Source organism: Enhydra lutris, unplaced genomic scaffold (assembly GCF_002288905.1).
Source record: "Enhydra lutris kenyoni isolate GAN:26980312 unplaced genomic scaffold, ASM228890v2 scaffoldscaffold28, whole genome shotgun sequence".
Taxonomy (NCBI): domain Eukaryota; kingdom Metazoa; phylum Chordata; class Mammalia; order Carnivora; family Mustelidae; genus Enhydra; species Enhydra lutris.
This window is the reverse complement of record NW_019154112.1, coordinates 21,430,300-21,454,657: the sequence shown is the minus strand read 5'-3', so window position 1 is coordinate 21,454,657 and position 24,358 is coordinate 21,430,300. Positions and strand designations below refer to the sequence as shown.

The 24,358-nt window shown below is 35.1% G+C and overlaps 1 protein-coding gene across 2 annotated transcripts in view; it reads right to left on the bottom strand.

Moving 5' to 3' along the window:
• Nucleotides 1–24,358, bottom strand: part of LOC111152343 (bone morphogenetic protein 5) — a 115,252-nt gene that overhangs the window by 70,782 nt on the left and 20,112 nt on the right. The window lies entirely within an intron of this gene.

Sequence of the window (24,358 nt, the reverse complement as noted above, 5' to 3'; positions counted from 1 at the left end):
CACTTTAGGTAGAGAATAGTGGTGGGAACAGAGGGGAGACAGGGGAAGTAAAGAAAGTTCTTTTCCTATAGGCAACTGGCTAATTGCTCTCTGAGGTGTTTGGATTCTAGAAAAAAGTAAAGATTGCAGAAAGAAATATGAAATTAGAATTAATTAAATTAGAGCATTTTTTTTCATCAATGATTAACATCTTGCTTGTTAAAATATGAAATTGTCGGGGTGCCTGGGTGGCTCAGTGGGTTAAGCCTCTGCCTCTGCCTTCGGCTCAGGTCATGATCTCAGGGTCCTGGGATCAAGGCCCGCATCAGGCTCTCTGCTCAGCAGGGAGCCTGCTTCCCCTCTCTCTCTCTCTCTGCCTGCCTCTCTGCCTACTTGGGATCTCTGTCTGTCAAATAAATAAATAAAATATTTTTTTAAAATTAAAAAAATAAAATGTGAAATTGATGGTTCTCTTAAAGCCATTTTAAAATGGCTAGATTTCAAGAACAGGTACTTCCTTTCCCCTCTCCTTGAATCCTGCCTTTCATTTACTCCTATTTATATTCTGAGAAAAGAATGAAATAAAAGTATATGTTATCTACATCAGTCTGATAAATAAAATGACATACTCAGGTGTTTAACATTGCTTCCCTCTTGTCTCTAACATGGAAGGCTGCCTTTATCTTTTTAAGATTCTGAATTGTCTCAGAGGAAAATTTACACTCAGCTAGTCCATGTATTTCTTTTTTTTTTCAGGTCTATATTCCATTCACTGAGATTATGGCTATAAAAATGCAATCAACTACCATGTTGTTGAAACTTTGCATGTGGTAGATATTATACTGTGTGTTATGGGGAATGCAACTCTCCAAGAAAAGTAAAATTCACAATTTATATACCCTCATTGATACATTTTTAAAATAAAAGACCATGTGAAATTGACAGCACAGATGAGATTTCAGAAACAGATTCATAATATACCAAACAAATGGTGTAAAATTCAGGATGCAGTTCGTTTGAGGTAACTTTCTTTGTGACTAGAAATCTCTATTTAGTATATATATATATATATATATATATATATATATATATATATATTTTTTTTTTTTTTTTTTTTTTTTTTTTTTTTTTGACAGACAGAGATCACAAGTAGGCAGCGAGGCAGGCAGAGAAAGAGGGGAAAGCAGGCTCCCCGCTGAGCAGAGAGCCTGATATGGGGCTTGATCCTACGACCCTAGGATCATGACCTGAGCAGAAGGCAGAGGCTTTAACCCACTGAGCCACCCAGGCACCCCTCTATTTAGTATTTTTGACACAACTCCATTTGCAGGGAAGCATTTACTTTATACTTAATATACCATCTAAAATATAATTGCAGGAGAACCAAGACCCATTCCGCAAATCCCTGCCCCCACCCCACCCCACCAAACTCCCTACAGTAAAAAAGGTAAGAAAATTCAAGATTTCATCAAAACCTTACAAAAGCAAGTAACATGGATGGGACAAAACTTCCTAACTGATTTAAAATGCACATGTACAGGAAAACATTGACTTGGTTAAGCAATGTTGCTTTAACCTTTACACAACATACTATCTTGCAAATAAACTCAAATTGCAAATCTTCGTATTTAGTGGCACTTATTTTATACAAAGTGATCAGCTTGCAGTTGTGAAGGGGGAACAGAATACATATTGTAGACACTATTTTTTGTGCTTAAGACTAAACTGCATTGTTCAGGGCTCAGGGTTATATAGTTCTATTTTTCCATCTCTCTGTCTGAGGCTTGGATTCTGTCCAACTTCTAGTAACCCATTTTTCCCTTCTAGAATCCCAACTGTAGCCTTCATTGTGTTCAAGAGGAAAGGCAACAGATAGAGCAGATTTGTAACACTTGAAAAACACTTCAGTGGCAGGGGACTAAGAAAGGAATTTTCTGTCAGAAACTATTTGGGGGAAAGTGTTACAAACAGTTTCAACTTAAATTTAAAACCAAAGTGAGAGGTAAATTTGAAGTTAAACAGCACTGGTTTAGAACTAAAGAATAGGCATATAACCTACACTACTGTTGGTATGTTTTCACTAGGTCTTAGCACCATTAAATACTTAATTTGTTCTTTTCTGCAGTAAATGTTAAATAGATGCATAAGACCATTTCATTATCAGGACCCCTGGGTGGCTCAGTCCTTGGGCGTCTGCCTTCTGCTCAGGTCATGGTCCCAGGGTCCTGGGATTGAGTCCCACACTGAGCCCTGCATCAGGCAGCCTGCTTCTCCCTCTCCCAAACCCCCTGCTTGTCTTTCCTCTCTCGCTGTCTCTCTGTCAAATAAGTAAATAAAATCTTTTTAAAAAAAGCAAAAAACATTTCTTTATCTATTGACATGTAAGATACATGGCTCAATTTTAAGACAAAACAAAATAAAATTAATACATGTGTGAACTTGATCAAGATTCTAAAAACACTCATAAAAACAGCAGAGAATAAACAATTATTAATAAATAATTACAGGTGGTATTTATTGAGCTTTAAAGTTTGCGATATAATGAATTAAGGGCTACAAATGCATTTTTAAATTCAGTACTAAATAAAGTCCATAACTAAAATTCAAAATAATTTTAAAAGTGATGGTTACTGAATTTTTACAACAAAATTATTAACATCAAGAAGGAGTAAACATTAACCAAATCCTGTAACATGTACACACAGAGAATTATTTTTCAAAGAATAGAGAGCCTATCTCAAAAACAAAAACAAACAAAAACCTTCCCCCACCACTCTAAAGGGATTCAGGGCTAGAAGTAATAGTCTCATTGTCTGGCATAAAAATCTGACTTGATAGTCTGAGTGAATCTAGTTTGTGATGAATAGTAGTAAGAATAAGATTTTCATCTACTGACTTTGTAGACTCCCAGTTGATCGTCACTAAGATGGAGAATATTAATCCCCCTTCATACACACACCTAAGTAGGTATCACGGGAAGACCTCCCAGATTATCTAGTTTGCCCTCCCACCCCCAGACTGGGGTTTGCCGACTAACACGTTCCAGAGAGTGCTGACAATTCTGGACTCACCAGGCTGTACCTCTGTAATTTCTTGGTCCAGTGTGAAATATCAATATTAGGAACTTCATAGATCTATCTTAAATACCTACTCACAGTACAATTTAAACACACTTCTTATATGGAACTTGGGGGATATAAAAAATAAAATCAGAAGAAATACTGTGTTGATTAATTAAACACAATAATCAATTAATAGTTAATCAACTAAAATTAATTAATTAAAATTAAATTTTTAATTGAAGTTAATTAATTAATTTTAGTCAATTGGTTTTATTTTATTTAGTCAATTAGTTTTTAGTCAATTAGTTTTAGTTAATTTTAATTAAAATTTTAATAAATTTGAATTTAAAATTTTAATTAAAATTAACTAAAACTAATTGACTAAAATAGTTAATTACTTTTAATTAATTGAGTAACTAAAATTAATTAATTATAAACAAAGTTCTTCACATTTCTATGGTATAGTTCTATCCGATGTGCTTTTTTGGTATTGAAAGCATGGGAAGAACTCCTTAAAATTGTCTAACTACAAGTGTTAAAATAATCCTTTATCTTACAAAATACAACTATTTTAGAGAGATGATGGATGGATAGAGAGAGAAAGATGGATATTTAATTTGGGCTAAATCATTCCAGTCTTTTTAAGTTGTCTCATTAAAAGCTACTTTAAAAACTTCTGTGGGTGTTCTCCAGAACAGAGCCATCTCCAAGTTATTTATATCTTTTAAAAAATATTTTCTGTCCTATTATTATCCCACAGAACCTCTATAAAATCACATATTTTCATGGTACTTTTGCTATTACACCTCTGTCAAACTGTATAAATTATGAATATATACATGTTCCCCTTAATCCTTTTTCCTTCTAATTGCATTTTGGAATTTCACACAACTCAAAATAAGCTTTAACAAATAGGTATATACTAACAATGAAAATACAGAAAGGGAAATTAGAGAATCAATTCCATTTACTATAGCACCAAGAACCATAAGATACCTGAGAATAAACCTAACCAAAGAGGTAAAGGATCTGTACTCTAGGAACTACAGAACACTCATGAAAGAAATTAAAGAAGACATAAAAAGATGGAAGACCATTCCATGCTCTTGGATCGGAAGAATAAACATTGTTAAAATGTCTATACTGCCTAGAGCAATCTATACTTTTAATGCCATTCCAATCAAAATTCCACCGGTATTTTTCAAAGAGCTGGAGCAAATAATCCTAAAATTTGTATGGAACCAGAAGAGACCCCGAATCGCTAAAGAAATGTTGAAAAACAAAAATAAAACTGGGGGCATCATGTTACCTGATTTCAAGCTTTACTACAAAGCCGTGATCACCAAGACAGCATGGTACTGGCATAAAAACAGACACATAGACCAGTGGAACAGAGTAGAGAGCCCAGATATGGACCCTCAACTCTATGGTCAGTTAATCTTCGACAAAACAGGAAAAAATATACAGTGGAAAAAAGACAGTCTCTTCAATAAATGGTGCTGGGAAAACTGGGCAGCTATATGTAGAAGAATGAAACTCGACCATTCTCTTACACCGTACACAAAGATAAACTCAAAATGGATAAAAAGCCTCAACGTGAGACAGGAATCCATCAGAATCCTAGAGGAGAACATAGGCAGTAATCTCTTCGATATCAGCCACAGCAACTTCTTTCAAGATATGTCTCCAAAGGCAAAGGAAACAAAAGCCAAAATAAAGTTTTGGGACTTTATCAAAATCAAAAGCTTCTGCACAGCAAAGGAAACAGTCAAGAAAACAAAGAGGCAACCCACGGAATGGGAGAAGATATTTGCAAATGACAGTACAGACAAAAGATTGATATCCAGGATCTATAAAGAACTCCTCAAACTCAACGCACACAAAACAGATAATCATATCAAAAAATGGGCAGAAGATATGAACAGATACTTCTCCAATGAAGACATACAAATGGCTATCAGACACATGAAAAAATGTTCATCATCACTAGCCATCAGGGAGATTCAAATTAAAACCACATTGAGATACCACCTTACACCAGTTAGAATGGCCAAAATTAGCAAGACAGGAAACAACATGTGTTGGAGGGGATGTGGAGAAAGGGGAACCCTCTTACCCTGTTGGTGGGAATGCAAGTTGGTGCAGCCTCTTTGGAGAACAGTGTGAAGATTCCTCAAGAAATTAAAAATAGAGCTTCCCTATGACCCTGCAATTGCACTACTGGGTATTTACCCCAAAGATACAGATGTAGTGAAAAGAAGGGCCATCTGTACCCCAATGTTTATAGCAGCAATGGCCACGGTTGCCAAACTGTGGAAAGAACCAAGATGCCTGCCCTTCAACGGATGAATGGATAAGGAAGATGTGGTCCATATACACTATGGAGTATTATGCCTCCATCAGAAAGGATGAATACCCAACTTTTGTAGCAACATGGACGGGACTGGAGGAGATTATGCTGAGTGAAATAAGTCAAGCAGAGAGAGTCAATTATCATATGGTTTCACTTATTTGTGGAACATAACAAATAGCATGGAGGACATGGGGAGTTAGGAGAAGGAAGTTGGGGGAAATTGGAAGGGGAGGTGAACAATGAGAGACTATGGACTCTGAAAAACAATCTGAAGGGTTTGAAGAGGTGGGGGGGTGGGAGGTTGGGGGAACCAGGTGGTGGGTATAGGAGAGGGCACGGATTGCATGGAACACTGGGTGTGGTACAAAAACAATGAATACTGTTATGCTGAAAATAAATTAAAAATGATTAATTTAAAAAATTTTAAATAAAAAAAAAACAAATAGGTATATAGAAACCACAGAGAGGGCAAATATTAGAGTGCTATTACATTGAACTATTTTGAAAAAAAAAATGCACCAATAGATGAAGTGTTAGGAATCTTTTTCTAGTAGTAGATCTTACTAATATTGTGGTATTTATGGCAATAAAATTTGAATTCTCCCTGTATAATCTGTTCACCAGAGATACTTTAATAATTATTCATCTGATTTTTAAACTTACTCTCTAAATTAGATGGTTTTAAATATTTTCTAAAATAAATAATATGGAAAATATTAAACCATGGAGAGAAACCATTTGCTTTCATACTTAATCACTGATATATATTCAATCTTCTGTCTAACTCCTAGATGGCTTTTAGGACACATTAAATATCCCACATCACATAAGGTATTTCTTCATTTTTTAAATTTCTTGTGGCAGTTTTCTAAATCTCTTTCTAACACTTTCTAACACTTCATAAACAACTGAAATGTTGGCAGGGGCTAAGAACTAGAAGTGATATTGGGTAAAGTTTGCTAATATTCCAGCAAACTCAGAATATAGTAAAATGACAACCTCTTAATTGCCGCTATAGGCCATCCACACCCTAAAAATACTACTCCCCTCATTCCTTTCTCCCCCACCCCCACCCCACACACAGCGCAGGCTCACTTTCTATGGTACCACGTTACCTGAAATTTGTACATATTGGAATGTGTCCTTACTTTGTCTTATTCTGCCATGGTCTCAGACGTCACAGAAGCCAGAAGCTTGCAAAGCAAGGACACAGTTGACAGACACAAATTTCAGTTAACCCAGTACAGTGCAAAAGCAAGGATCATCTGTATGTGTGTGTGTGCATACATGACACATATATACTGTACACACACATACATCAACACTGATACAGTACATATACATGAAGTATGTTCTGGCATACTTTGCCTATACCAAAGCATTTTGCAACCAGAAGGTCATTTTCGCATTGATGTAAAAAAATGTGGAGTTAATTGCCTAAATTCATATATTTAAGTTTTTTTAATGGAATTTCTTTATTTTGAGAGAGAGTAAGCAAGTGTGCGCATGAGCACACACACACACACACACACAAGTGTGGGGGCAGAGGGACAGAGGGAAAGAATCCTCTGTGGGACTCAATCTCATGACCATGTGGGGCCCATGTGGGGTTCAATCTCATGACCCTGAGATCATGACCTGAGCTGAAATCAAGAACTGGACGCTTAGCCAACATAGCCACCCAGATGTCCCAATGGAACTGTTTGTCAAATGAGATATAATTGCTGTACAGTGAGATGCACAGATCTTGAGGTCTGCAGTTGCATAATTTGATGAATTCCGACAAATGAATATACTCATAGAGCCAACATTCCAATCAAAATATAAATTACCTCAAAAAATACATACATAAATTACTTCGCTTTAGACAGTTCCCTCATGTCCCTTTCCAGTCAATCCCCGTCACCATAGATAACTACTTTTAATTTTACCTTAAAAATCTTAACTTAGGGACGCCTGAGTGGCTCAGTTGGTTAAGCAGCTGCCTTCGGCTCAGGTCATGATCCCAGTGTCCTGGGATCGAGTCCCACATCGGGCTCCTTGCTCATCAGGGAGCCTGCTTCTCCCTCTGCCTCTGCCTGCCATTCTGTCTGCCTGTGCTTGCTCTCTCTCCCTCTCTCTCTCTATGACAAATAAATAAATAAAATCTTAAAAAAAAAATCTTATCTTAAAAACTTAGTTTTGCTTAAATGTCTGGCTTCTTTCACTCAACAAAATGTCTTGGAGATTCATTCATTCATTCATGTTTTTGTATCTATTCATGTTTTGTATCTGTTCATTCTCTAAATATACAAAGAATTATTCAAGTATTATTCAATGTTTCAAATATATCTTAACCTACCTAGAATGGATAAATCTATTGATCGACAGATACTTGGGTCATTTCAAATAAGATAATATGAATAAAACTCCTATATATATTCTAGTAGAAGTCTTTTTGTGAACATAGATTTTTTTAAATGTCTCTTAAATAAATACCTAGAAGCAGGGGTGCTGGATATTGCATGTATTTTTAGTTTTCTGAAAAACTGCCAGAAAGTGTACTGAAGTAGTTGTACCATTTTGTACTCCCACTCATGAGTGTTCAGCTCCTCTGCATCTTTACCAACATCAGCTGCTTTTTTAAAATTAGGCTCTTTTGGTCAGTGTGTATTTTGTTTACATTTCCTTAATAGCAAATGATATTCCATACTTTCTCGTTTCTCCCATTTATATACATTTTCATAAACATTTCTAATACATGCATAAACATATTCATGTTTTTTGCTATCATTGTTTTTGAGGTGTCTATTCGGTCTTCTCGTCAATATACTATTGGATATTGGGTTAGCTTGTTACTGTTTGTAGGAATACAATATTCATTTTAAATGCAAGTCCTTGGCTAATTGTGTAAACTGATAATGTTTACTCTGGGGTACGACTTTACTTTTCATTTTCTTAGTGGTGTGTTATGAAGAGAAGTTTTTCATGTTGGTGAAGTTTGATTTATCTATTTATCTAGAGAGAGAAAGAGAAAAGGAGGGAGAGAGTGTTACAAGTTATTTAGTTCTTTCAGGGTCATAAAGATATTGTCCTATATTGGTGTAAAAGCATTATAATTTTTTTTCATTTAATTCTGTGATCCATCTGTATGGATTCTATGAATTCCTTCATGCTATGAATCTATACGATGCCTCACAGGTTACATGTAGAGTGTGAGGTAGGAGTTAAGGTTCATTTTTTCAGTACATTTATCCAGTTGTTTCAGCACCATATGTGGGGAAAACTTTCCTTTCCCATTGAATTTCCTTTCCTCCTTGGCACTTTAGTCAACAATTCTTTGAATGTAATTCTGCAGGTTTATGTCAGAACTCTCCATACCCTTCCATTGCTCTATCTGCCTGTTCTTACTCTAATAGCGCATTGTCTTGATCATCGTAACTTTATACTAAATCCTGAAACTAGACAGCACAAGTCTTCCATCTTTGCTCTTCTTTTTCCAAGATTACTTTGGCTATTCCAGGTCTTTTTCATATCCACATGCATTTTAAAGGCAGTTTATCAATTTAGATCTTTTTAAAAGATGGTTGGTTTTTTAATTGGCTTAGCATTAAATGTATAAATTAGCTGCTTTCCAAATCATGAAAGCAATCTATCCCTTCCTTTGTTTAAATCTCTTTAATTTATTCCAGCTATGTTTTTTAGTTTTTAGTATAAAGGTCTTGTATATATTTTGTTAAATTTATTTTTGATGCTATAGTAAACAGCGTTTTAAAATTTTAATTTCCAATCATTTGATGCCAAGATATAAAAATACAATTATTATTTTATATTGACTTTGAATGCTGTGACTTCGCTAAATCCACTAATCTTTGTTAGTGATTGTGTAGAACTTTTTAAAGGATTTTATACATATACATGTTGTCTGCAAATAAAGTGTTTTACTTCTCCTTTTTAAGTCTTTGTATCTTTTATTATTTTCCTGACGTATTTTACTGGCTAAGTATTCTAATACAATAATAAGCATAGATATTCTTATCTTATTCTTTTTTTTTCTTTTTAAAGATTTTATTTTTAAGTAATCACTATACCTAAAGTGGTGCTTAAACCCACAACCCAGAGATTAAGGGTTGTGTGCTCTACCAACCAAGCCAGCCAGGTGGCCCTACCTTATTCTTTATCTCAGAGGGAAATGACTCAATATTTCATCTCCCAGTATAATGTTAACTGGAGATTTTATGTAGATGTCCTTTGTAATGTGAATATCATTTGCCTGACCTTGAATATTTTCTTCTAGAGTTTCTTAGAATGCAAGTCGCCTTGCTTTGAAATATCTCCACTTTCATTCCTCTAGAGTACATCATTATTTTAGCCATGATTATGAATGCTATATTGTAGAGAGTTCATACATTTTCATTCTTTAAAATCTGTTGAGATTTGTTTTGAGAGACAATTACATTTCTGATTAATCCTTTTAATCCTGTCAGCCTTCATTAATATAAAATTATTCTTTTTAAGATTTTTACTTATTTATTTGAGGAGAGAAAGATAGACACACAGAGCATGAGCAGGGGGCGGGGCAGAGGCCAAGGGAGTAGCAGACTTCCCTCTGAGCAAGGACCTTGGCACTGGGCTCTATCCCAGGACACTGTGATCATGACCTGAACTGAAGGAAAACGCTTGACGGACTGAGCCACCCACACACCTATAAATTACAATATTTTTTCAAAGTAGAACTGTTTTAGTTTATCTTTACTTCTAGTTATAAGCCCTATCTTATGTATCCTTGCTTCTAAAGTATGGCCTCTCTGGGTTGCTAGCTTCATGTCCAAAGACAGCAATGTCTCCACACTCTTACCGGACTAGAGTAGGGTGGGTCTCTTGCATGTCCCATCACTTGACCATCTGTTTGTCATCCTTGGAGCCGATGTTCTCTGCTAGGCCTCACAGAGTCTCAATCTGTACATGCAGAGCCAACCCTTAACCAACTTCATGAGGGCAGAAGTGCCGCGCCAAAGTTCCCTCATCTATAGGAAGTTTCCCAACTGCCTCAGGAGCCCCAGACTCCAATCAGCTACTTCCTCAACTCAGCAGCTGCTGCTCTTAGCTTAGGCTCTATCTTCTTCTATATGATTCCCCAGAATGCCTCCACGTAGAAAACCTGAGCCAGTATGGGTCTCACATCACATGTACTCATTCACTGAAGATTGTAAGCCTCCACTGCCCAGAAATGATGCCTAGAAAAACTGCCTCGTACATGTTTTTCCAGATTCATAGGTTATTTTGCTTGGTTTTGTTCTGTTTTTTAACATTGAAAATTCAAGACCAAGACTGTTAGTCTGTCACGGTCAGAGGTAAAAATATTATTTATCATTTTTTGTTTGAGCCAAAATAATATATATCAACTTTAAAGAATTATTTTTCCTCACTCATCTAATTTTTGTTGTGAAACTAAAAAGAAAATAATTGCTTGCTTGTAACAGAGACAATCTCTTAAGAATTGACATCATTAAATCTATTTTCTAGCTATTGACATTGATTCTTATGAAAACTTAAAGGCCAAAAATAAAATAATAAAAACAAAGTAAGACTTGTCTAGATTTTCTTTTTTTATAGGCCTATCAAATAAGAAATACATAACGTCCATGGTTACATTCCACCATATAAAAAACATTTTATTTTCTGTGTAACCCCTGTTAGGATAAATGATTTTTAGCCTTAACTGATAAACGTTTAGCTTTTAAAGCAGACTGGCTGGTTCATTAGATTGCCTGATGCAGGTATAAAATTTAAAAAATTGTTTCCATCAGGTATTTAAGTACTTGGAGCAAAAGCCTAAAAAATTTGCATGTTGTCTTAACCATTTGATAATATTTGATTTAATGTTTTTTTTCCTCCAAGTTCAGTTCCCTAACATATAGGCCCTTAGATTTCACACTGATCAGCCTGCCTTTATCTCTTTTTTTTTTTTTTAAGATTTTATTGACTTATTTGAGAAAGAGAGAGAGCATGAGCTGGGGGAAGGGGAAGAAGGAGAGAGAAAGAGAGACAGACTCGATGATGAGTATGGAGATAGGCCCTGGGCTCATGGGGGCTCCTTGGAGGGCTCATAGCAGGAGGAGGGGGCTTGACCCCAGGACCCCAAGGTCATGACCTGTGCCAAAGCCAGAGCTTAACCAGTTGAGCCACCCAGGCTCCCCTGCCTCTATCTCTTTAAAGAACTAGATGGCTCTTCTGCAAGCACAATCATTAGGAATAGTGAAAGCCAAATAAGCTGTAAATACTTTTAGATAAAAGGATCTGTAATAAGTTAAGTTACTACCTAAAGGTAATTTGAGCACACTGATGAATTTGTTACATTTGTTTTTTCGGTTTTATTATTTCAACTTTAATAACTGAAAAACTGAAATAAGTAATAGCCTAGATTCTACATTGGTGGAATTCTTTTCTTCTATTGATAAGAAAAATTAAATACTAGCTTTGAAGTGAAGCTTTATATAACCATTTTATAGGATGGAGGAATTATTACACTGTACAGTGGAGTAGTCTGAATTAACTAATCTGAAACAGCAGAAATTATTTATCTGGCACAGTATCATATCAAATGCAATCTCTGGCCCATGGTATTCACTTAATAAATGAATATTGAATGAGTTAACCAGGCTTTCCATTACTGTCTGAGCCAAGATGCAAAGTCAGGTTTGCTTGACTCCAGAATTGGTACTCTTAATATCCTGCCCTAAATAACAGCCTTAATATCCTGCAAAGAAACTTGAATTCTCTGAATAATTTTAAAATTCAGATTATGGCACTTTTGTTTGACTACAAAGGAATTGTTCTTAAATTTTAAATAAGTATCAGTCCCGGGGTTCTCACAAAAAGTCAGACTTGACCATGAATAGCTCCCTTCACATCTCTACCAACATATACACTGAGGGAAAGGGACTGAGGGAGAAGCCCGCAATTAATCAGTTTTGTTGCTACAGGATAAGTTACTTTGAGTTTAATGAAGCTTCCACCACCCTTTGGATAAAGCATCTGAACACGGCAAGAGCCTGGAAGTTGATTGTTCCATCCATTCCATTAAACTATCTCCCCCAGAAAGATTTTTGCAGCCAGAAAAGGAAAAGCAGCAGAATTTGGAGATGGCCCACTGGTAATCTATCAATTCTTTTAACTGTGCTGCTGTCATCATGCCTCATTAATCAAATTTTGATGTGGAAAATGGAATAAAAACCTTGTCGGGTTTTCTTTCCTATAATATCAATCTAAAGACAGCAAGGTTTTTTTTTTTCAATTAAAAAATAAAAACTATAGCAGAGGGAAGATACAGGATCATGAAGTTATGCCATGTGATAGCTATAACAGATTATGCATATTTGTGAACTCGCTTTTAACGTCATGTATTTAAACTGGAAGAAATTTCCTTTTTAGAATAGCCTTTTTCCTTTAGGGTTATTTTGTGAGATCTACACATGAGCAGATTACACTATTTTCTCCCCAAACTTCAGACTCCAGAATAGGTCGCAGCAGATCACTAAAATTCAATGTGTATTCGATAAATAGAATACCAATGCTTTCATTAATAATTTTATAAATTACACAATCTACTGAAAATTTGTTTTCTTGCCCTTTAAAATCTAGCAAACATACAGTTTAACTCTAGTATAATTTTGAAATTATACAGAAAAGTACTTACGATTTCATAACAAGTAAAATATTCAAGACAAAAACTTATGTAAGAAAAAAGTAACTATGCTGTTTAACACCTACCAAAATATTTTCTAAAAGACTTAGATGTTTGGCTAAAAAAATGCACATTTTGAAATATTGATTTTGACACATTAAATTCATTTTAAGTTCATTTCAAAAGCAAAAAACTGACACCTTATATATATCATATAGCTTCAGTTTAATTCACCATGTACATGACTGTCAATTGTATTTATTATTTCCTATACACATGAAAAACTATAAACAAATACTATTCTCCAAGTTATTTAAAACATACTAAAATCTGAAATCCCCTAGAGGACATTCACCAAATTTTATGGCTAATATCTTTACACTGCACATGCACATAATAAGAAACAGAGCTGTCATATTTACTTCAATGGATATTTATAATGAGATTTATATTTTTGCCAAGAAACTTGAGTTTCACAACAAATCAGATATGCTGAGACAATAAAAAATAAACATGGAAATTTATGAATTATTCCAAGCTATGATTTTACCATACAAATTACTTGACATCTGCAAGTAACTAAATCACTCTGCAGAAAATTCACCTTAAACCTAAAATGGGTCTGTGGAGCAACTCTTGAAACAAAATTATGGTCTGGAAGCTTTGATACAGTGATATAATCAAAAGGTGGTGAGATTTCCATGGAATGTGTGAATATGCAACACTTCATCTACTATAAAGATGAGTGTCTCCCACGAGCTTTAAGATTTTTTTTTATTTACTAGGCAGATCTATGGGTGATAGTAATAGTGTTCTTTAAAATTACTTAAAAAGCCAATATATTTACCTGGATTAAAATATGAGGTTGAGCTATCTTAAAACTACAGCAAGAAGACTTTCAGAGAAACACAGGGAAACAAGAACTGGTCTTCTGTCATTCACAGAGCAAGGTGTGGTGCTTCTGTCCCACCCGGACTTGGAAGATAAGCTATGAAGCCTTTAGGCTCCGTTTATCAAATTTTCCCAAGTCAGTCTTCTTGGAAAACATGTATTGTACCATTAAGCAGCTATTTTAATTCCTCATGCCCTTACCTTTATAGAACAATGTATTTGGGAAGAAGGACAGCAAATCCAGTTCCCTCTCCTCCCCAACTCCACTCCCGATCCCCAATGTTCTAATGTACAGAAAATCTCAGAGGAAGCAATGCTGTTCCTACAGAGAGCTTGAGAAATGTACAGAGCATAGACATTTAGCAGAAAGAGCAAGCCAAGAGTTTCTCGTAGGGAAGAATTTTTTCAGGCCCCACATTGCCTTTGAATGGCCACCAAGCTAACCTTCATAAATATAGACTGGCCATTCTTTAGTACATAATAATACTAAAAGTTTTCACAAGAACTTACATGAAAGTATGAGTAATTCAACAAAAGCTCAACATAGAGAGGGAAACATAAGGGGAATAAAGGTGCTGACTTGAAATTATTGAATCATTTACTTGACACTCTATCCTGTAGCCAATGTATAATTTAAATGTGATATGTCCATAGTAAATAAAATGGGAAGGGAAATACCAGTACTGATTGGGTAACTTTCGTTTTGTTAATATTTTGCTGAATGTTATCAAAGACACACAATAGTTGTTTGGGTTGGTCCTCATTATATTATTAGAGAAAAATGTTGCCCAAAGTGAGATTAGAAAGATGGCAACCTGAAAGTCTCATAACATCATTATACCCTAACTTACTACTCTCGTTACTTACCCTAACACAAGTTTATATGCTCAGATTCCCCTGAATGTCAGCTCTCTTATTTCAGTGTGTTTTTTTACTACAATGGCTTTTGATATTACGTGTCTTAAATTCAATATTCCATTCCTAGCAGGTACAAGCTTCTATTTTATTATTTCATCTACTGAAGTAAACCCCGAGTCATTACATATTTAACTATATAATATTTAAGAATAAATTATGTTTTATTCTTCCATTATATTACATTTAAGCCTTAGCTGATGTTATAATTAGGTGTGGGTAGATTATATTGTTTTGATAATATTCACATCAGGAAAGTAAATATTTGTAGTTAAGTGGTAGTTCCAAGGTGAAATCCCTTGCCTAAAGCAGGGAAAGAAAAAGCAACCACCAGGGCCTAACTCTGGACCAGATCTGTCCCAAGCTCTGTATAGCTACAATTCTACTTTCTCACTTAGTGAGAATTGCAATACCTATTTTATAGATGCGAACTATGAGGCTCCAAGAGATTTACTTGCCTAAGTTTGCATAGCAAGAAAATACAGGAACTGGGTTCAGTCAACACATTCTAAAAGGCACCTGAGCCCCTGTAGTCTTCTATAGGGGGCCCAGGGTTTACGTGCATGACTGCCCAGGCAGACCCAACATTTCATTTCATGCTAAATATGTTGTAATGTGTCCTTTTCTATCTTGAAATAAAACTCTTAGGTATTGTATCCTACCTACCTTCATAGTTTCCAAAACATCAATATAAAGTCATTATGATACAGTAATCGATCTATCCAGTAGAATCTGTCAGAAGGGCACATCACCAGGCATGCAACAGCTTCGAATGTATGCACTGCCATCAGCCCTGGTATTTATCAAAATAGAACATTTTGGAATGTTTGGAACATTTGGAACCCAACAAAGACAAGCAAATACAATCATTCTTTGATATGAAAAATAAATATGCTAATGAAGAAGCCAATCTATGTAAAAATGTAAAAGTATTTTGTATTTTGATGTCAAATGGGGTTAGAATCTAGGTTTGAGTTTTTCATCTACAGGACATGTCTGATAGGAGATCAGAAATTTGTGTTAAGACGCAGAAAATTCTTCATTGTATGAAATGTTTATTGAGTGTCTTACACTCCACTCACAAAATATCAGTGATACGTCTCAATATTGTGAATGTGTGGATGCCTGGGTGGCTCAGTCCTTTAAGCATCTGCCTTCGGCTCAGGTCATGATCCCAGGGTGTTGGGATTGAGTTCCACATCAGGCTCCTTGCTCAATAGGGAGCCTGCTTCTCCCTCTGTCTGCTGCTCCCCCTGTTTGTGCTCTCTCTGACAAATAAATAAATAAAATCTTCTAAAAAATGTTATCAAACTAAAGACTACACTCCAAAATTTGAAAAGGACTCCTAGGGCAAATCACATCACTATTACAGTGTTTTTGTAGAGATCATTAATATTTCCAATGAAAGTGCTTTTAATTGTATTCCAGTTAAGATTTTTTATAAAGATAAATGATTTGAACATAGCCAGTTTAACTCTTAAGCCATTATTTTTAAAGCAACTTTCTAAAGACTCCTATTTACTTTCTTGGTCAAAACTGCTACATTTAGACATCCCTGTGTAAGGCCAAAAGTTTCTACTTTCAACCAGAATGCTTCTTTGTGTATATTTCTATAACACTGCTTGTAAAACGTTCTGTTTGTTGTTCTGTTTCCTGGAAGACCACCCTAATGTATGAATAAATATCCTGCAAAAATTCGGCTGACTCCTGGTTTCTGGTTGACCAACTGCTGTCACTTTGGTATAATCATTCAAAGGCCAAAAGAATGTGAATTTGTAAACAAAGAAAGCCCTGCGTCCCAGTCACTATATTTTATCTTCTATCTCTGTCATTAAGGAATACACAAAGTTTAGCTGATTGGCACACTACTCATGGTCCAATATATTCATACTATTCATAAATTCAATATATACACACATACATTCATACACATATACATAAGTGTAGCTACCAGATGGCAGATGGCATCACAGTGAGAAGAAACTCCTTGTTTATCTCATTTCCTGCTATGACCCCAGGGTTGAAAACAGTGCCTGGTATGTAGTTGGAGCTTAATAAATATTTTGCTGATGACTGAGGAGCTGGGACTTCATGCTGTGGTCTGTGGATGACTACAGAGGGCTTGTTGCAGGGGGATAATATCATTGCCTAGTTTTCAACTTCATTTTCTATAAGATCTCTAGTGTCTGTCAACCCCAAAATGTTATGATTCTAAATATGGGCCACACATCAAGTGGGACAAAGGATGCTGCTGTAGTCATTTTTCTCTTTTTTTTTTTGGTCATGAAAGAATGTGGAGTTAAACCTGCTCTTAAAATGCGTCTAGTCTGGGGCACCTGGGTGGCTCAGTGGGCTGGGCCACTGCCTTCGGCTCAGGTCATGATCTCAGGATCCTGGGATTGAGCCCCATATCGGGCTCTCTGCTCAGTGGGGAGCCGGCATCCCCCTCTCTCTCTGCCTGCCTCTCTGCCTACTTGTGATCTCTCTCTCTCTCTCTCTCTCTCTCTGTCAAATAAATAAATAAATAAATCTTTTTAAAAAAAAAAATGTGTCTAGTCTGCCCACGATCCCCTCTCAATCTTAACTCAGAAATTACGTAGACACTATTTGAGTACCTTTGGTATCAGGGAATGAACATTACCTGTAAGAGCCTATTTTATCTTTGCGCGGTTGGGATATTTACAAAATGCTTCCTCATCTTGAGCTCGAATGTGATAACCAATCATTCAGGGCTCTTCCAGATTATGTCTAACCACACTTCTATGCAAACTCAGTTCAAATCTGTGATGATAATAATTAACCTCACTGCATTTTCCCTTCTCCGGGCTAAATGGTCATCATTTATTCCCTCAATAAATATCTATTATGAGCCCACTATGGGCCAGACACAGTTCTGGGGATTGGGTGTATGGCAAGAAACAAAACTGACAAAGTGTCTGTCCTTACGGAGTTCATATTCTAGTGGTGAAAACTGCAATAACAATGACTAGAAGTGAGGGATGGATAACGACCCTCACAACCTACACTCACCCCACGTGAACTTACTGAATTTTCCCTACCTGTCTTTTAAATCATGGGGACTAGAAATTAATGAAAACAATCCTAGATTGATCTGATCAACAATAAGAATAGAATTATTTCCACCCTACTTTAAAAAAAAATATTTTAGAGAGAGAGACAGAGAGAGCAAGCGAGCGAGCAGGGGGAGGGGCAAAGGGCGAGGGAGAGAATCTCAAGCAGACTCCACATTGATTGTGGAGCCCATCACAGGGCTTGATCCAGGACGCTGAGATCATGACCTGAGCCAAAAATCAAGAGTTGGCAGCTTAACCGACTGGGCTACCCAGCTGCCCCACCCTACTTTTGATAATCTATTAATAAAGTCTAAACTTGCAATACATTTTCTGGTTGGCCTATCAACTTGTTTCCTCCTGAACTTAAGGCCAAAGAACATCTTGGAGTCTCTCATGGTACAAAAAGTAATTGTCAAAATCTGCCGGGACTATATTTTTATTCTAGATTTTGACCTAGAGTGAAACGTCAGGTTTATCTCTAATACATCACCATGTTTTGGGTAACCTGGATTTAAATCCCATCTGCCCTTTACTAATTGTACAACCTTGACCAATTATTTAACTTCTGTATATTTTATTTTATTTATTCATAAAATGGGATTTATAATAGCACTTAAAAATATTTTTTATTAAAGATTAAATGAGATAACAGATAGAAATTGCTTAGAACATGCCTGATGAATGGCAAGCAGTATATAAAAGTTAGGTATTTTACATAACATAATTAATCAGAAATTCAACTAAGAGAGTGAATGCCTATAAAGAAAAAAATATTTGGCTGCTCACAGATTAAGGATATTTGTTAAAAACAAAAAATAAAAAATAAAATATTCATTAATGGCAAAAAAAAGTTAACTGTTTTCACTTTACAGAAAATATCTATACACACATACACTCATACACACACATATATACATATATACATTCAGGCATACGTATATTCATTTATAGATTATATATATGCATTATTTACTTTATATACACATTTCCAACATTCCTCTTCACAACTCCATAACCAGAAGCTCTGGACCCCAATCATACATGCATGCTCCTATATCCTCACACTACTCAAGCCATTACTCGATGCCACAGAGATCTGCAGTCCCAAATTCTAGACAATATAAACCTGATCCAGTGTGATCCTTATTCTGTGCATGTTTCCCATCACCCCTTGTCTCTCTGCTCACAGTGATCATGCTGTTTTCCACCAAAAACCCTCACAACAATAATTTATTTTTTTGACTGCAGCACTGCCATATAAGCTACATATCTGTTATCACAAATTCTATCATTAACTATCCATGCTCAATACTTATTTAGCATCTACTAATGCTGAAAACTGTCTGATATGGTGGTTGGTAGAATAAGTTCCAAGTTCATCTTCTTATTAGTTATGTGACTTTGCACATTTATTTAACCTCTCCAAGCTCTGACTTCTTCATCCGCAGATGGGGAGTCAAAAAAAGGACTCACTTGACAGAGTGCAGAGTGGTTTAAATGATAAAATGTACACACAGCCCTCCAGCATTTTGTGAAATGCATGTAGGTATATAGTATTAGGTGGTTATTACCAGAGTTATTATTTTAACCTTTCTAACAGGCTATAAACTCCTTAAGGAGGTTTGTGTCCCATACTTCTGTATATTCCATAGAATGCGTAGTGGCACAAATTGTTAGTGTTGTGGTTTGTTGCATCTTTGACTAGTTTTAATAGAGTAAGGAAAAAGAAAGCTGTTTATAATTTTCTTCTTAATTCTCCTTTCCCAGTTCCAAACAGCCAGATAGGTCTTTGCACTATCTTTTCTTTCAGGGGATGATTGTGCTCTATGATAGAAAACAGAGGTGGCCTGTAGGCAACCTCCCATTCTGTTTTTTGTTGTTGTTTGTTTGTTTGTTTTGGGGGAAATAGATAGGAGAAACAAGATGGAACAGAAAGATTTCCCAAGACTATGGAGGGGATCCAAAACCAGTTCCTCCTTGAAGGTATGGGGTGGTAATACTTCTGGAAGGGGTATGGAAAGCAGGCTTCCAACCCCAGGGAATATTATTAGAATATTTCTGGAGAGGAATATGGGTAGCAAAGCCATCAAATTTTAAAGTAATCTGTGGGCTTGGAAAATAGAGAGTACTTCTTATTTTTCTTAAAAAATCTTCATGTCATAATTTAAAACATATGCATGTATAATTTTGATAAAAATAAAAATCAACATAAAAGGATCAAGTACTACAAAAAGTACTTGTTAATTTTAAACACTAGTTATGGCTGTTCATACTCTGATCAGATGTCATAGAAAGCATCTGATAGAAGAATTCTACCTGTTTCCTCTAGTAAATCATAAGGAAATGTGGCTTTAAAAGAATGAAAAGCCTTCTTTGTTTAAGTTTGGGCTATATCAGATCCTTAAGAAGTATATTTCATTGCAAAAATATCTTGCGCATATAAGAGCAAAACACCATATTGAGCAAAAATACCTTGAGCATAAGTCTACAAGAGAGTTGGAGATTCTATTAACTTTCCAGTAAATGCAGGAAAAAAAAGGCACTGACCCAGATTTTCATACCTCCTACTACCAAAAAAAAAAAAAGGCTTTAAGGATAAACTTTTTTTTAATGTATCAAGCACTTCCTAAGAAAATTCAGCAAATTTTTCTGTTTATTTATCTATCTACCCTCACTCTACTGAAGTTGATCCAATTCAGGAAGCCGGCTACATAAAAAATCTTGATCTGCAAATAATAGGTGCTCAATAAGAAAGAGTGGAAGGCATGCAGAAAATTCTGGACCCTATATAAAATACAGAAAGTAAAGAAATTTTGGTATAGGTATTTTAATAAGATATATTTCTGATGATAAAAATGCATAATCATTATATGCCCTTTTGAAAACCGGTAGCAAATACAAGAAAGAAAACTAGAAAATCACTACCAATTAAATTCCCAGAGAAAAAGTTCTCTGGAGGAAACTGGTCATTTCCTCCTGGGAATTCTGTGATAGATTTTCAAAACACATGCATAAGTGGTTGTTTATTCCTTAACAGTACTTTGATCCATATCTCTATTATATTCCCTGCTATTTTATTTATTAGAGCCTTGTGCTTGTGCTAATTTATATAAGCTCATTATACATTTAATTTGTAACATTTATATTTTATTTATTGTTTTTTACAATTTTTTTAATCAATTGATATTGATCTTCTAATTCTATTCTTCTTAGGTGAAAAAAATGCTCATTTGTGATATAGTAAAAAACTATCTCCTTTTTCCAAGATTTTTTCCATTCCCATTAAATGTAGAAGTTTTCCCCTAATGAATACTTCAAAATAAACATTAGCCTGCACCACATGATGACTATAGTTGAAATACTCTATTGTATATTTGAAACTTGCTAATAGAGTAGATCTTAAAAACTCTTAGCACATACACAAAAATGAGTAACTCTATGTGGTGACAGAGGTTAACCAAGTAGACTATGGCAATCATTCCACAATATTTACATATATGAAAATCATGCTACACAACTAAAATGAATACGATATCATCTGTCAAAATAAGGTTAATTAAATGAATATTAATGCCACTTTTATTTGTAAGTACACATTTATTGTATACTAAATTATTGTGCATAGTAATGATTCTTTCTTAGCTATTCTGTTTCATGGATATATATGTCGTTATATACAAATATTGCATTGCTTCTATGATTACCTCATTATAATGTGTTGTAATACTTGATAAGGCCTTACAATGGAAATTGGAAGGGAAGGTGAATCATGAGAGACTATGGACTCTGAGAAACAACCTGAGGGTTTTGAAGGGGCGGGGGGTGGGAGGTTGGGAGAACCAGGTGGTGGGTATGGGGGAGGGCACGTATTGCGTGGAGCACTGGGTGTATTGCAAAAACAATGAATACTATTACGCTGAAAAGAAATAAAAAATAAAAAAATAAAAAAAAGAAGAAGAATGCAGAGGAACCAAAAAAAAAGGGGGGGGGCCTTACAATGTATGTTAAGATTTCATAAGAAGATTCCTAGACTTCCTTTTCAACTAGATCTTAACTAATTTTCATTTCAAGATGAACTTGAGTATGTTTGGTCAAAATCCAAGAAAGATTCAGTTAAGAGTTTTAATCAGAATAATAGTAAATCCATATTCATTTACAAAGACAATATTTTCCATCTCTCTTCTCACTTGGAAAATGGTTTGCTTCTGAATTTATTTAAAGCTTTTTGATTTATGTAAAGTTTTAGTCATAAAGGTTGTACATGTTCTTGCTAAGGGTTCCAATTAAACTTTTCATGTCTTTATGTTAGTTTTTCCACTGTCATTGGGATGTAATTTTCTCATCAGATTTTTAATTGGTTGTTTATATTCAAGAACTCTGTGTGTTTTTAGTTTTAGAATTATGTATGCTCATATAGCCAAACCGATCTATTTTAGTACAATTTCAGTAGATTCCCCAAGTAAACAAAAAGATTAACTGTATATGGTTGGACTTGTTGCATTTTTCAGGACTTCCAGACCTGTTAATTACTGGTGGGATGCTGTCATCTTGTTTAGTTTTTTTTTTTTTAAATAGGTCTTTAGTGTTGAAATGTGTACTGTCCATTTGTGATAGGCTTTGCCATGTGAGTAAAATATCTTTCCATTCCTAGCTTTCTCTCTCCAGCAAAATCAAGGATTGACTTTTTATTGTGTGCCGTTAACTTTCTATTAAGACCACTGGTGTCCCAAGAGTAGGCAGTTGAAACAATCCACACCAGGGCCAGGAAAGAAAGGGATTCATTAAAGACAATAACACAACCAACACTGTCACTTTGCTTCTTATTATCACCAGACCTCCGCAACTCTAAACAGTGTGAGTGATAAAATATTTCTCCCAGAAATAATTTTGTGTTGATCAAAGTTCAAAAAAGTTGCTATTGTTACTGTTGTATTTTCCTAATATGTATGTAAACTTTAAATTAGCACATTTTTTATTATTTATCCCTTAATAAACACTGTATTATGTAGAGGTTAATATGGAGAACTGTTGGTTAAATAGTCGACCCCGATGCACATGGGTAAGAACTTAAGTTCAGTTATATTTTTCCTTTACAATCACTGTGCTTCCATTATTTATACCTAATCTGTTTAAATGCAGAAATATGTAGTGCCACATGACTTGGTGACACAAATAGCACCCAGAGCAAGCTCAAACAATTCTGAACCATTATGAACTTCAGAAGTTTTTACCAAATAACAGAATTTTATTATGAATTTTCTGGGGAAGATATTTCAGCAGAAATATTTCAAACATGACAACACTTGAAAGCCAATAGAAGAAGTAATCCAAGGAAACACAGATGGATAGAGTTGTAATTTCTAGAAAAGTGAAATAGGATTTTTGTGAATCTCAAATAGATTTAACCATATGTTTATGACTTTCCTTAACTATTTGCATGTCTGTTGTTGTATGAAATGGAACTTCTCAAAATTAAAATTTATAGAAATTATTCTTCAATCAAGTGGGAGTGAAAACAAATTGACAAAAATAACTATACTGCTGCCAAACATAACTAAGATAGGTTTTAAAAAAATCATTTGCAGATGGGGCGCCTGGGTGGCTCAGCGGGTTGAAGCCTCTGGCTTCGGCTCAGGTCATGGTCCCAGGGTCCTGGGATCGAGCCCTGCATCGGGCTCTCTGCTCAGCAGGGAGGCTGTTTCCCCCTCTCTCTCTGCCTGCCTCTCTGCCTACTTGTCATCTCTCTTCTCTCTCTCTGTCAAGTAAATAGAAATCTTAAAAAAAAAAAATCATTTGCAGAAAGCTTGAAAACAGAAACTCTAATGTTATTTTTTGTGTCTTTGACCAACATGTTGTTATTGGTCAGTATTTTTCTCTATTTTTCTTCAAAAAAATACATTAATAGGATTTATAAATGTTAATTTAGTATCTCTTTTCTTATACTGTAATTTTTAAATCATTTTATTGGCAAACATACATATATACGAATATGTATGTGTGTGTGTGTGTGCGCGTATATATATACATATATATGTCATTCAATAAAAAACGTTTTACTGTATTTTTGTGGTTTTATTTTACTGGATTCATTTCACAATTATTACTGAAAATAATCCGTCATAGAGAGAAGCAAGATGTTAAAATGATCTATTCTGAGTGTCTAGCCTTCTAGGTATGCCATCAACTAAGATCATATAATTTATTGAATTTGCAGATTCCCTGATACTAAATCATCCTTTCATTTCTAGGATCAAGCTAAACTGGTAAAGTTAAATGACTATTTGAAGTTACACTTACTTTCATGTTGCAAGTACTTTAATTAAGATTTTATCACAGGATTTTTTTAATTTGATTTGCAAGTAATTTTAATTAAGATTTCTGCTATACAGTAAAGGAGCTCTCTCTTTTTCCTATCTTC